The sequence below is a fragment of the Pinus tabuliformis genome, chromosome 8, assembly GCF_031772625.1.
Source record: "Pinus tabuliformis cultivar Carrire ecotype Pingquan chromosome 8, CPIR1, whole genome shotgun sequence".
In the NCBI taxonomy this organism is placed as follows: Eukaryota; Viridiplantae; Streptophyta; class Pinopsida; order Pinales; family Pinaceae; genus Pinus; species Pinus tabuliformis.
In genome coordinates, this window is record NC_142294.1 from 975,832,376 (window position 1) to 975,844,985 (window position 12,610).

Sequence of the window (12,610 nt, forward strand, 5' to 3'; positions counted from 1 at the left end):
GGTTGACATCAAAGTTTGTGAGTAATTGCTAATGTTTCATCATAACAACTAAAGTTTTTTTTTTCTTGTATATTTTAAGTTGTTTTACAACAACCATCATTGGATGTCTTCAAATAGGTGCTAACGTACAAAGAAGAGCCATAGGAAGAATTGATTGACATCCGATTTACATTTATGTATATTATTAATTTCAATTTTTATAGTTCTCACCAATGTAGATACACTCATTACACTTTATTTTTATGTTTGTAGATGGAACGTGAAGAAGACAAAGACAATTGATACAATCAACAAAACATTCATCCAAATAACCAAAGCCATGGAAGTGCTCAAGCATTGATAACATTTCCAGTTAAGAATGATGATCTATTTAGATATCAAACAAGCTGTTATATTTTTTGAAATAATTTTCTGTGAAAATCAGACATTTTTTTTAATGTAATGGACATGATGTCCGAATTTAAATACAATGGGTCACCAATAACTATCCCATTTTGTATGACAAAGAGTATCTTATTCATATACAATAAAATACATTTTAATTTATTCTATTGTGTTTTCCAATGTCGTTGTTGTTAGAGCCTAGATTTGCCTCAGGCTGAAAAGGCAAGATTCTAGGTCCACAACAAACCACGCTCAGCCTCGTAGCTAGCCCTACGAGGACAGGAGAGGGATCTCTCTGGGTCAATCTCAGTGAAAGATAATCAATGGGGCTGGAGATGACTGAAAAAACAAAGTAATTTTAGGCTAGGTATGAAGTGCAAAGGATTTGATTTAAGTTTTTGGGGGTTTTGTGCTGGAAATAGGGAAAGGAAAATTGGGCTCGGGGATGAGGCGCAGTTTCTGCAGAGTTCTGATTGGGGCAAGGAAGGAAATCGTTTTGATGCTTTAAAATGAGTGCATGGATAGATCAGACTGGTGAGGAGCAAAGGAGAGCACAAGAGTCTCAAGAATTCTCCTTAAACAGATGAAAACATGGAAATTTAAACAAATTCAAAGGCAGAGCATAGCAGTTAATGGATTCCACCTTAATCACTCATTTGTTCAAATTCAGAAGAAAAGACAGGAAAATGATACACATAACAATAATGAACTTACAATTACTTAGAGAAGCACACCATCAAAACATAAAACCACATGGATCCCAAAGAGTGCTGCAAAACCCTGGTCTTTACTTAGCCAAAAATGCAAAGATAGAATGTACAATGATATGCCAAAGCAATCCCAAGTGTCCAACCATGAAAATGACTTAGAAATTACATAATATAGACAATTCAAACCTATTCCCTTGCCTTTAGTGGTGGAGCTCATAATTCTAGGAGCTATTTGAACTAATTCTAAACAAGGAACTAAAATCTAGGTAGTCAAACAACTTACCACTATATGCTAGGAAATTGATTCATTCATTCAATTTTCACCTTTTAGTGAATGAATCTTCTAGAACAAGTAAAAATGTGCCAATTTTACATCATGGTTATAAAATTACATCATGAAAGGTCAAGAGTAACATCAAAAAGAAAAACTGGTCAAAACTGGGTGAATTTTTGAGCTGAACAGTGAAAAATAGGCAAAAATCCTCTATGTGCCGCGCCTGATTCTCTATGCATTGTGCCACTTTGGAGCTGATTTTGAGGCACTTACCAGAGTCCAAATTGAGCCCACATGTGCTTGTTGGAACGCCCTACCTGTATACTTTCCAACCCAAGTGGAATTTCTGAATTTGGTGCCCATTTTCCCCTCCAAAACTTCAATCTCCCAAGACTGCTTCCTGTGTGTCAAAATAGGGGCAGTGAGGTCATTGTTTGAGTGTTTTTGACCTCCTGGGGACTCAAAACTTGCCCAAATTTCTTTTCCATACACCAAAAACCATGAATTTTCATGAAAAATCCAAAAATGTAAACTTTTTGTAATTTGGAGCTCCCTAGCAAAAGCGCGCGCTATGTGGCGCGGCGCATAGGGAGACAAAACCCTGTTTTTTAGTGCAAAAATTCCAAAATGTCAAAAATTGCTCCAAATTTATTGAAATTCGGGCTGGAACTTCTCCATTAAGTGTCATGCTGGGCTAATGAGGCTTCGGCCAATATCCGAAGATGATCATGCCCCTTTTGCCTCTTTTGCCTTTTTGATGCCTTCTTGGTGCATGCAGTTCAGTGGTGGAAATCACTGTCTTGTTCATATGATGTTTTAGTTTCTGTCTCCATAATTTCCATGCAAGGTGTATGTTTAGTAGCTTGTTGAAAAGGATAATTTGGTACCCTTTATTTCAATTCCAAATATGTGCCAAGTAGGAAGGGACTGTCATGAATAGGGACAGTGGGTATAGTGGAGTGTGGGAAAAATGTGGTTCAATCAAGTGAAGGTGAGGAAAGTAACTTGATTGTGTTTGGGAATTGGGATTTGAGGATTTTAAAAGTGAAATGAGAGAATGAAAGTGATAGGGAATGGTAGGGTTTAGGAATAGGGATAATAGAACTTAGGAATAAGTGATTTGGGAATTGGGAGCATGGGCTTAGTGAATTTTGGGGTTATGTTAACTTGGGGAATAAGGGAAGTAAGGAGAGTATGGAATTAGGGAGTGATGAGGTGAGGGGATACTTAGTTGCAACACAAGTCCCTAGCAGCAATCTCCTTGGAAAATTTTGAAGAGATAGGGTTTGCTTTCCTTAACACACTTCACCATTCATCAAACACCATCAACAACCATCAATCTTGGATGAAAAACCATGAGAGAAGTTCAACCTACTTGTTTCAATGTCAATCCATGCATTTTTGGAATTCTTGAAGAAAATTTAAAAAAAAATCAGCCTTGGCAGCTCTATGCGCCGTGCTAGTGTAAATTTGCAATGGAAATTTGAGCCCAATGCGCCGCGCCAGTTATGTGCGCCGCGCCACCTGCCCAGTGCGTAGTGATTTTTGCAAGAGAATTTTGGAGGCCTTCCCGGTGTCCAAATTGGGCACAGGATAGCGTTTTGGAAAGGTATTTGAGTCTAATTTCTAATCCAACTATAATTGTTCAATTTTGATATCATTTTCCCTATCAAAAATCAAATCTCCCAAGACTGTTCAAAATGTGCCAAATGAGGCTGCCTCAAGGCAGGGTGCTGTTGCAGTCAACATTTGAATGCCTTCCTCAACTCCAAATTGAGCTCACGATATCTCATTGGAAACATATTTGTGTCTAGTTATCCTTTGATGCATCGAGAAAGTCATTTGGCCAACCAATCTAGGCGAAAAAGTGATTTTCCCAAGGTCACTTTAGAGGTGTATCAATTCTCCCGAGGCGATGGCATTTTTGACATTTCTCTAAAACCATGACACCTGTGTAAAACATGAAAGGGGATTTTCTTCCTTGGCCTGTTTTGGAAAAAAACCTCTCTCATTTTTAAAAAATTAATCTTTTATTGCTCAGAAACATCATTTGAGTGAAACCTATCCTGATGTGTGGAATAGGGGATTTTTTGAAATAAAGCGAAATGAAGGTGGTAAGGGGCTTCTAAATTATTGAGGAAATTTTTCTAGGTGGCGAGGTATGTTAGGAAGTAGGGGAAAATGGAATTTCAGATATTGAGTGAGGGGAATGGGTCCAAAAGGGCAAAGCACGGGTCTAGCCTAGAAAATTGCCAAGTTGTAGCAAGAAACTAGGGTTTGAGTGAAAATGGGGAATTTGAGGGATCTCAGTGATGGGAAGTGTTTAATAAGGTACATTAAGGATAGGGGAAGGTGTATGAATATTAGGATACAAGTTTTACTAATTATTTGACCATCCAAGAGAAATTAGCTTCAAAACCCTAGGAGAAGGAAATGACCTTACCTAGGCGCAACTGAAGCATGAACAAGATGTAAAATGACCCATTGGAACTTGACATGATGATGAAAACCCTCTGAATGATGGTACTTTCAGCTGAATGGTGACAAGGACCAACATTTGGAAAACTTTGGAAGGAATAAAATCAAACCATAGACTTAATACCTAATGACCAAATTTTTCTTGAAGACTCACTGAAATGACAAAATTTGATCTTGACACCTTAAAATCAATTTGTAAGAGCATGCTTGATCACTGGAGGAAGGCTGCAAAGACTGACACTAACAGCTGTGAAATGTTACACCACTGATTAAATATATGGATGATTAAATATTATGATGAAGTTATGCGAAATATGATGATTTAATAAATTAATCCAAAGATCATATACAAATACACTAATCAAAATTTAATTTATATGAATATTGTTAAAAGATATATGTCAATTTTTCGATGAATAGTAGATTTTAAAAATCACAATAATTGCACCGTCACAAGTCGATGTTTCTGAAAAAAGGAAAATGGATACCAAAAAATGTATATTAGTGTGTATTTCTCTGCATATGTGTTTTTCCACAACAATATTTATGATAATAATAAATGGTATCTCGATGCATTCATACATACAAAATCTCGGTGCGTGTGTAAAATCAATATGCACTAGGAAGATATACATTTCATGCACTAATGTGATTCCCCTTTAACACATCGATGCATCATTACTGTTAATGAAATAGTGTGTTAGATTAAGTAAAATAATTGGTACTGCAATATTGCTTTGCCTACCCCGGTGCCTTTTGTGAAAAGTACAACATTGGGGCTTTTACAAAAACATAAGAACTGGGGCGTTATACTTTTCAAGCACTTGTGTTGTTTGCATTTAATGCCCCGGTGCATGATATCATAGATTGTACCACCCAATGCATTGTTATTATTAAAGCACCAATTCTTTCATAAAACAAATTCCTTGGTTCTCCAAAATAAATTTTCCAACCTTGGTGCTATTATTTAAATTAACAACTCTGGTTCTTTTATATCAGTAATGCATTGGTTCTTCTATACAACTAATCAACACTAGTGCATTGGTGCTTCTATGCAACTAATCAACACTAGTGCATTGTATATGCATAACGACCTTGTGTGTTGGAGAGGATAAAACAACTAGGGCTATAGGATTTATTTTCCTATCCCAATGTCCTTCCTGAAAAGTACTGCCCAACGCATTTTTAGAAGAAAAAAGCACTGGGGATTTTAGGCCCTTGTGTCATTTTCATTCAATGCCCCGGTGCATGGTATCATAAGTTGTACGAGATGATGCATTTTTATTATTAAAGAACCATCGATTTTTAGGCACTCCAAACGTTTGTTTCCAGTCTTGGTTCTTTTATTTAAATTTGCAACACCGATGTTTTTATATTGGTAGTGCAACAGTGCAATTTGTCCAGTAAGCGCACCACTAAGAAAACATCTACTAAAATCTTAACCAACCAATTTTCTTTTAGTTGTGATGAATTTCTATTATCATCTCTGCTAAAACATCTGCTACTACAAACAAATGTTGTAGCAATGTTTTTTTGACAATTTTTGCTTATTTTTTAACACTAACAAGTTCCATTATAACCTCTGCTAGAAGTTATTTTCCTTGTAGTTTATAGAGGAGAGGTTTTCATGGTTGGAATATTCATAAGTTGGAGATATAAATTATAAAGTGAATATCCTCATGTCATCCTTTGGCAATAAGCTTGGGTTATTTGGATAAGATGGAGGTTCTAATGCATAAGATAAATCAAAGGGGAGATTAGGAGATCAAGAAGAAATAGAGAATCAACCAAAGAATTGACCCAACAAATATCAACCTAGTTCAAGTGTCATTAATAATTTATAGTCCCTATTCAAAATGGAAGCAAATGTTGATATCAAGCCATACCAAGGTAGTATTAATCCTCTAAATCTAAACCGATGGTTGCAACAATTAGAAGTGTATTTCAATTTTCATTATATTTAGGAAAAACAAAAGATTCCATTTTTGCAATTGAAATTAGAGGCTCATGCCCTAAATTGGTGGGAAAGGCACACAAAGAATTCTAGGTTGGTGGGAGATCCTCAAGTGACTAAGAGGGAGGAATTTAAAACCATCATAAAATCACAAATTTACCCTATCATGTGTGTAGAGGACCAATGGATCTCGTGGCACTACTTCAGGTACAAGTAGGGGAAGAGTGTACAAGAGTACAACATGGAGTTAAAAATGATGACCATAATGTTGGATATCTCCCCAAAGAACCTAGATGTATTCATCAAGTATTTTGGGGGTCTACACAACCATCTATGGAATTAAGTGATGTTATTCAAGCCTATATCAGTGGAAGAGGCTTATGTATAGGCACAATACTTGGAAAAGATAGGCCTCAAGATAGGCCAATCAAGTGGATCAAGGAAGAAGGAGCAGCATGATGCTTCTAAGGAGGGGAAGAAGAAGTGGAAAGGGGAAAATGATAAAAATGCAATAGCCACAACACACTAGTGCAAAGATCCCAACAGCCACTACAACCATTGCAACATTGATGACCATATAGAGGAGAAGTGTTGGAAGTTGCAGCTAGAGCTTAACCTGAAGTACAAAAATAAAGATAATAAGAAGAAGAATTGCATGACCATTTATTTGAGAAAACAGGTTGAAATAAACTCAAATGTGGAAGACGATTATGTTTATACATCAGTGTAGAAGGAGATGAATTTGAGTATCCTTCAGTAATAGGAAGAGAAAGAAATTACCAAACTATTCCACATCAAGATACATATAGAAAATACAAAGATTGATACTCTATTCGACTTAGGATCACAGGAGAATCTCAATGTAGTGGAGTTGGTCAAGAACCTAGGATTGGAATTTCATGATAATACAAGCTCATATCCATTGAGATGGGTAAATAAGGATGTAGAGTTAAAGATAAGAAAACAATGCAAGATAAAATTTTACATTAGTGTTGATTTTATTGATGAAGTAGAACTAGATGTAGTTCCCATTGATGTATGTGGAATGGTGTTTGGAAGCCCATACATGTATATGTTTGATGCAATCTTCATGAAAAGATCCAACTAGTACTGACTCATCATGAATGAAAAATAATTCCATCAATGCGCACAAAGGAAAGTCTAAAATTTCATTGTTAAGTGCCAACCAAGCCAATAAATTGATTAGTTCCAGCAAGAAGTATGTTTTACTGTCCTTAAGAGAAAATTGGTCTATAGAAGAGTTGATAACAGGAAAGGCATCTTTGGAGGGGTGTACTAAGAAACTGAAACAACAATTAGAAGGATTTTTATAGGTATATATGGATGTGTTCTGGGAGCTTATAGAGTTACCACCCAAGAGGGAAGTGGAGCATGAGATAAAACTATTGTTGAACTACCCATTGCCAAACATTGGGTTGTACAAGTGGTTTATTATAGAAGCAAGCAAGGTGAAGAAATAGTTCCAAAAACTACTGGAACATGGTTTCATTCTACCAAGTACTGACCATGTAGGTCACCCATCATCATTTTACCAAAGAAGGATGGGACTTGGCGGATGTGTATTGAGTATAGTATGTTGTGTTATCTCAAAATCAGACCCTGATAGGCTGCTGGTCAGGTTGACTCTAAGTAACTATTTCAGACCTACTTTAGGCTGAGGCTTAGCCTCCTCAACCTGAGAGGGCTCTCTCTGGGTGTAATAATGATTTTGATTAAAACTAAGATGGCTAACTCTTGTAGAACAACTGTGACAAATATGAATGCTGGAAATACATCAAACAAGTATCCATTGGGCTTATGGAGTCAACAACACCTCAACATAACAAAGATCTTGACCTTACATGGAAGTCAGGGCATTAAGCATTTGAATATTCAGAACATACACTCATATGGAAACACACAGTTTATAGATGCATATAGGAAATCAGAGCACATTCAGTGAATTCTGAGTGATTATACATCCATACCACTGTAAACAAAACTAAGAACAGGACAACATCACACATTCTGAATATAAGAAATCCTTCATGAATCCTGAGAAGTAAAATCAAAATTATATTATTGGAAGTGAGTCTTTACATAAGCCAAATACAATGCTCTGTCATAAAATTGTCCAACCTTGATTACATTGTTGTTTCAGCTATATATAGAGTTTTTATTCTAACTAATCGAGATTCCTCCTCTAGCATGAGGGGAATTCGAAAACTACTTCTAATGACACCTATCAACCATTCAACTAACTAATAAATACAACAAAGTGCTGACTGGAGTTCTTTTTAGAGTTCTAGATCCACTATGACTCTAACTCCATATTACATGCATGATGGCTTCTCCTCGTTCTTTGACACCTGGTCCTCTTTCAGTTTGGCTGAGATGGATGTTTAATGCTCCATGTTGACCCTGAATGCTAAATCTTTTTAACTGCTCAGAAATATTAGGAGACTACCCTTGCTTCTCGGCTTCAGTTTTCCCCATTATATTCAAATGCACAGAAGCATGTCTTTTAGCCTTTAATTACCCAAAATGTGGAAAACTGCCACGTTCTTGATGCGTGGTAAACTTTGTCCATGAACATGTGTGCAAGCCAGAGTTTCTTGCAGGCAATCCGTTTGATATATCTTGAACGGTGATAAAGGGGTTTTACACCAAAAATTTAAAATTGGATTTGACTCTTCAACCTTCTTAAGCACCCACCTGTCTTGACCTGATTAACTGTTGATAGCTCCAAATGATGTCTTGCATACCCTTTAGACGTTTTCCTTTCAAAATTCTCGCTCATGATTCAAACTGCTTGAATTGCGCAAAAATCATCACCTACAGCAGTGTCGTAGCGCGCTACGAAACTGCTGAATTATTTAAAACAACTTGCTTTTTGACCCGAGACCTTTATTAACCGAGTATTTGATTGTCAAAAACTCCCTTAAACTTTCCACATGTCGAACAGGGATTTATATTTCCTCAGGAAGATTAAATCAAGCGAATTTGTCAGAATTTTAAAACAAAATCTTACTTGACATGGAAACTCATTTAGCAGGTAGCTAACTTAGCTGTGCCTTCAGATCTTCAATTTGTTTCCTCATAGCCCTATTCCCAGCTCTCAGCTGCATATTGATCCTTCTGATGTACTTGGCTTCTTTGATTGCTGGTACTGTCCATGTATGAAACTGTGAATGGCCATCTACCACTGAATTCAACTGAGCTTCTACAGCTACATTCCCTTCCCATAGGGTTTTATAATATTTTTCATGTATGGCTGCATGTTTTCTAGCGGCTTTCCTCAATTTAGAAATTTCATAATTAGCTGATTCCAATTGTCTCTGTATGGATGCTATATTATCTTCTTGAGATGCAATGACTGTTTTGCCCGTATCTTTTTGTATCTCTTCCCCTATTTCCTCTGTTCTTGGCAGTGCTTCCTGTACCTACTGGAATCTCCTTGTCATAGGTCTTCTTGGTTTAAAAACGAACTCTTCAGCTGGGTCATCAAACCTAAGCCTTTTTGAGGCCTTGGATTTCTTGGTGCTTTCCTGTTCTGACTGCATCAATTCGATTTGAACTGGTAGAGACTGCTCAATTTCAATAGCCTGCAATAAATCATTTAAACTTGCTTTGGACATTGGACTTTCTTCAACTACTATAGCTTTACCTTTTTCCTTATTTATTTAACTTCTTGTTCTTACCCTTGAAACTGCTTCAGATGTGCTTGTTTCAGGTACATTCTTTTTACCCTGAGCCTTTTCCTTAGTTGATTGCTGAGCTTGATCTTGGATGATGAGTGGCTTCAGTGGCTTCACTGGTTTTCTTACTTGTGATCTTACTTGTGACTTTGTAATTCTTTTAGCTCTTGCTTCTGTTTGAAGCTCAGCTATTGTAAAATCCCTGGCAGGTCGGGGAGTGAGGCCAGTCTGGCTTTTGAAACCAGCCATAAAAAGGAATGAATTCCAATCCCTGTCTATCTTTTCAAGTGCATCTAAAACTAGTAATTTGATCAAACCATGATGAAACAAAGAGGTTTCAGAATCCTCTTTCCTCAACTGTACCTTATCACACATCTTACTCAAACTACGAAAAAGATAAAACGGTAAGTCTATGGAGACCTTCCCGGTGAAATGCAAGAGTAGTTTGAAATGGTAAGAATAAACCTTGTTATACCTTCCTTCACAAGTCAAATATTTTTGTATGCAGGTGAGTAAGAGAGCATAATGTTCTTTGACATAATTCCTGGGTACTCCCCTACTTAAATCTTCATTTACATAATCATCCTTCAAAATTCCTTGCAAAGATTCATGTCAAATTTGAAATTTTTGAACCATTCCTCTTGTCCTCTTGGGATCTCTGTCATAGCAGATATCACTTCTGGAGAAACCTGCACTTCTAACATAGCTACCTTTGAATCAAGAGGAAACCTTGCATTGGCGAATCTCACTAACAATATGCAAATTACCTCTTTGAAAGTTTGAAAAATTCGAAAAAAATCATGTTAGCCCACTGTTAGCCCTAAAATTTTCCATGCTTTGAATTCAAACCTGTGAAGTTAAGTGCAAATTCCTTAGTTACCTGTGCATGTCCTCCTTGTAACTTTTTGCAAAAGTTCCAGCACCCGGCCTTTTTAAACGCTTTCTTCACCTCTTCATTTCTCAATGTTATATCCAGGCCTTCAGGTCCAGTCCTTAGAGGTTTACCGGATCTGTGCTCTTTTTTCTCCATGGATTCTTCCAAATCTTCGCACACAAAGACTACCAGCTCCAGTTGGAATTGTGATTCAGCTTCTCTTTTGAAATCAGCCTCGCTTGATTATCAACCTCGCTTGAATATTAAACATTCACTTGAATTTTAAACTCTTCCATTTAAAACCTTTCAAGATACAATCTTGCAGATTTGTCATTCATGCAGGACTTACGGCCATCATTATGGTTTATGCACGGTAAAATTTCTTGGGAATAATAACTTGTGCATATCAACAGATCTAGTGGTGGTGATAGTGGCAATGAATGGTAAAGAGAGGTGCATGAGCTGACATGAGAGGACATGGCCTATGACTCACCTAACGGATTTGATATTTTGGGAAAGATTCGCTGTGAAAAGTACGAATCCATGATTTCGCAGCGCGATCAGTTTAAATTTTGATGATGTGCTACGAAACTGGCTAATCATGAAGCGCTGCGAAACTGCCTAGTTATGATTACGCTGCGAAACTGGCGAATTGGAATAGCGCTGCGAAATCACGGAAAGGCACGGTGACTCACATAAGACAAGAGGTGGCTATAGAACAATGATGGGTAGAGGGGAACCAATAGGAGTTGAGAACAACTTGAGTTAAAAACTCTTTTAAAAACTCCAAAACCTACGGGAAGAAAATTAAAAATAAAAATTTGAAATTAAACTAACACAGACCTTTGTCATCGAGCTAGGATAGAAAATTACATGTATCAATTTTTAGTTCTAATTGATAACATGTTGAATAAAATTATGCTCAAGAATAGGTGCCCCATGCCCAGGATAAAGGACCTACTATATCGGTTGTAAAAAGTGAAATACTTCACCAAGCTGTACTTAAACTTGGGATATCACCAAGTTCACATAAGAGAAGAAGATACCTAGAATATTTCCTTCAAAACTAGACAAGGTTTATATGAGTGGTTAATCATGCCATTTGGCCTATGCAATGCACTAGCTATGTTTATGAGGTTAATGAATGATATATTGTGCCCTTTTATAGATTCATTTGCTAACTTTTATTTAGATTATATACTGGTATATAACGCTACTTGGGAGGCGCACATCTTGCATTTGATGCAGGTGCTAGATACGTTAAAGAAGCACCAATTGGCAGCAAATCTCAAGAAGTGTGAGTTTGCATAATAGTTTTTAGTGTATCTAGGGTATGTCATAAGTGGAGGGGAGTTAAATATAGATCACCATTTTCAATGGTAGAAATACCACTCCATTCCATAACATTAATTGGTAAGAGTTTGTAGTGGGGAAAGGGTCAAAAACGGGCCTTGAGGAGTTAAAGAAGAATACTAGTCAAGCACTAGTTCTGGCATTATCAATCTCGTAGCAGCCTTTCGAAGTTGAGACAACTATGAATGGGTATGCTATGTGATCGATATTGATTGAAGGAGTAATGCCTATATGCTACCATTATGAAGTATTTTGTGGGGATTTTCTTAACTACCCTATCTATGACAAGGAGTTTTATGCCCCTTGATGCAAGTCGTGATGAAGTGGAAGCACTGTTTGGTGGGAAAGGAGACATTAATACACACAGATCACTAAGCACTATAGTACCTACAAGCCCAGAGTAAGCTACAATGGACCGGGCAATTACAAGTGGATGGAATTTTTATAATAGTTTCATTTAGTGATCAAGTATAGGAATGGCATCACAAACAAGTTGGTTGACATGCTTTCAATGTTGGCATTATGACATAGGTTTGGCACTATGACACAGGTGTTGTCCTTGATGGCAACTCACTCAGATGACAGATCACAATTCAAGCTCTCAGAATGAAGGAAAAAGATATATACATAGGTTCCTCTTAACCAAGTCACGTATACACGTGGTATCAACGTTCAAAAGGAGCGTATACGTATGCATGCACTTTCATGCAAGGAAAAGCGCGTACATGTGGGAAAACTTATTTTTGGTCCATGGTATTTATTCTTTGGTATTTTGACCTTGGTATCTCATCTGAAGTGTTGAACCCAGGTATTGGGTCCATGGTATGGATTCTTTATGGTTTTGGACCATGGTATTGAGTAAGTCCTAAGAATATAAAGGGGAAG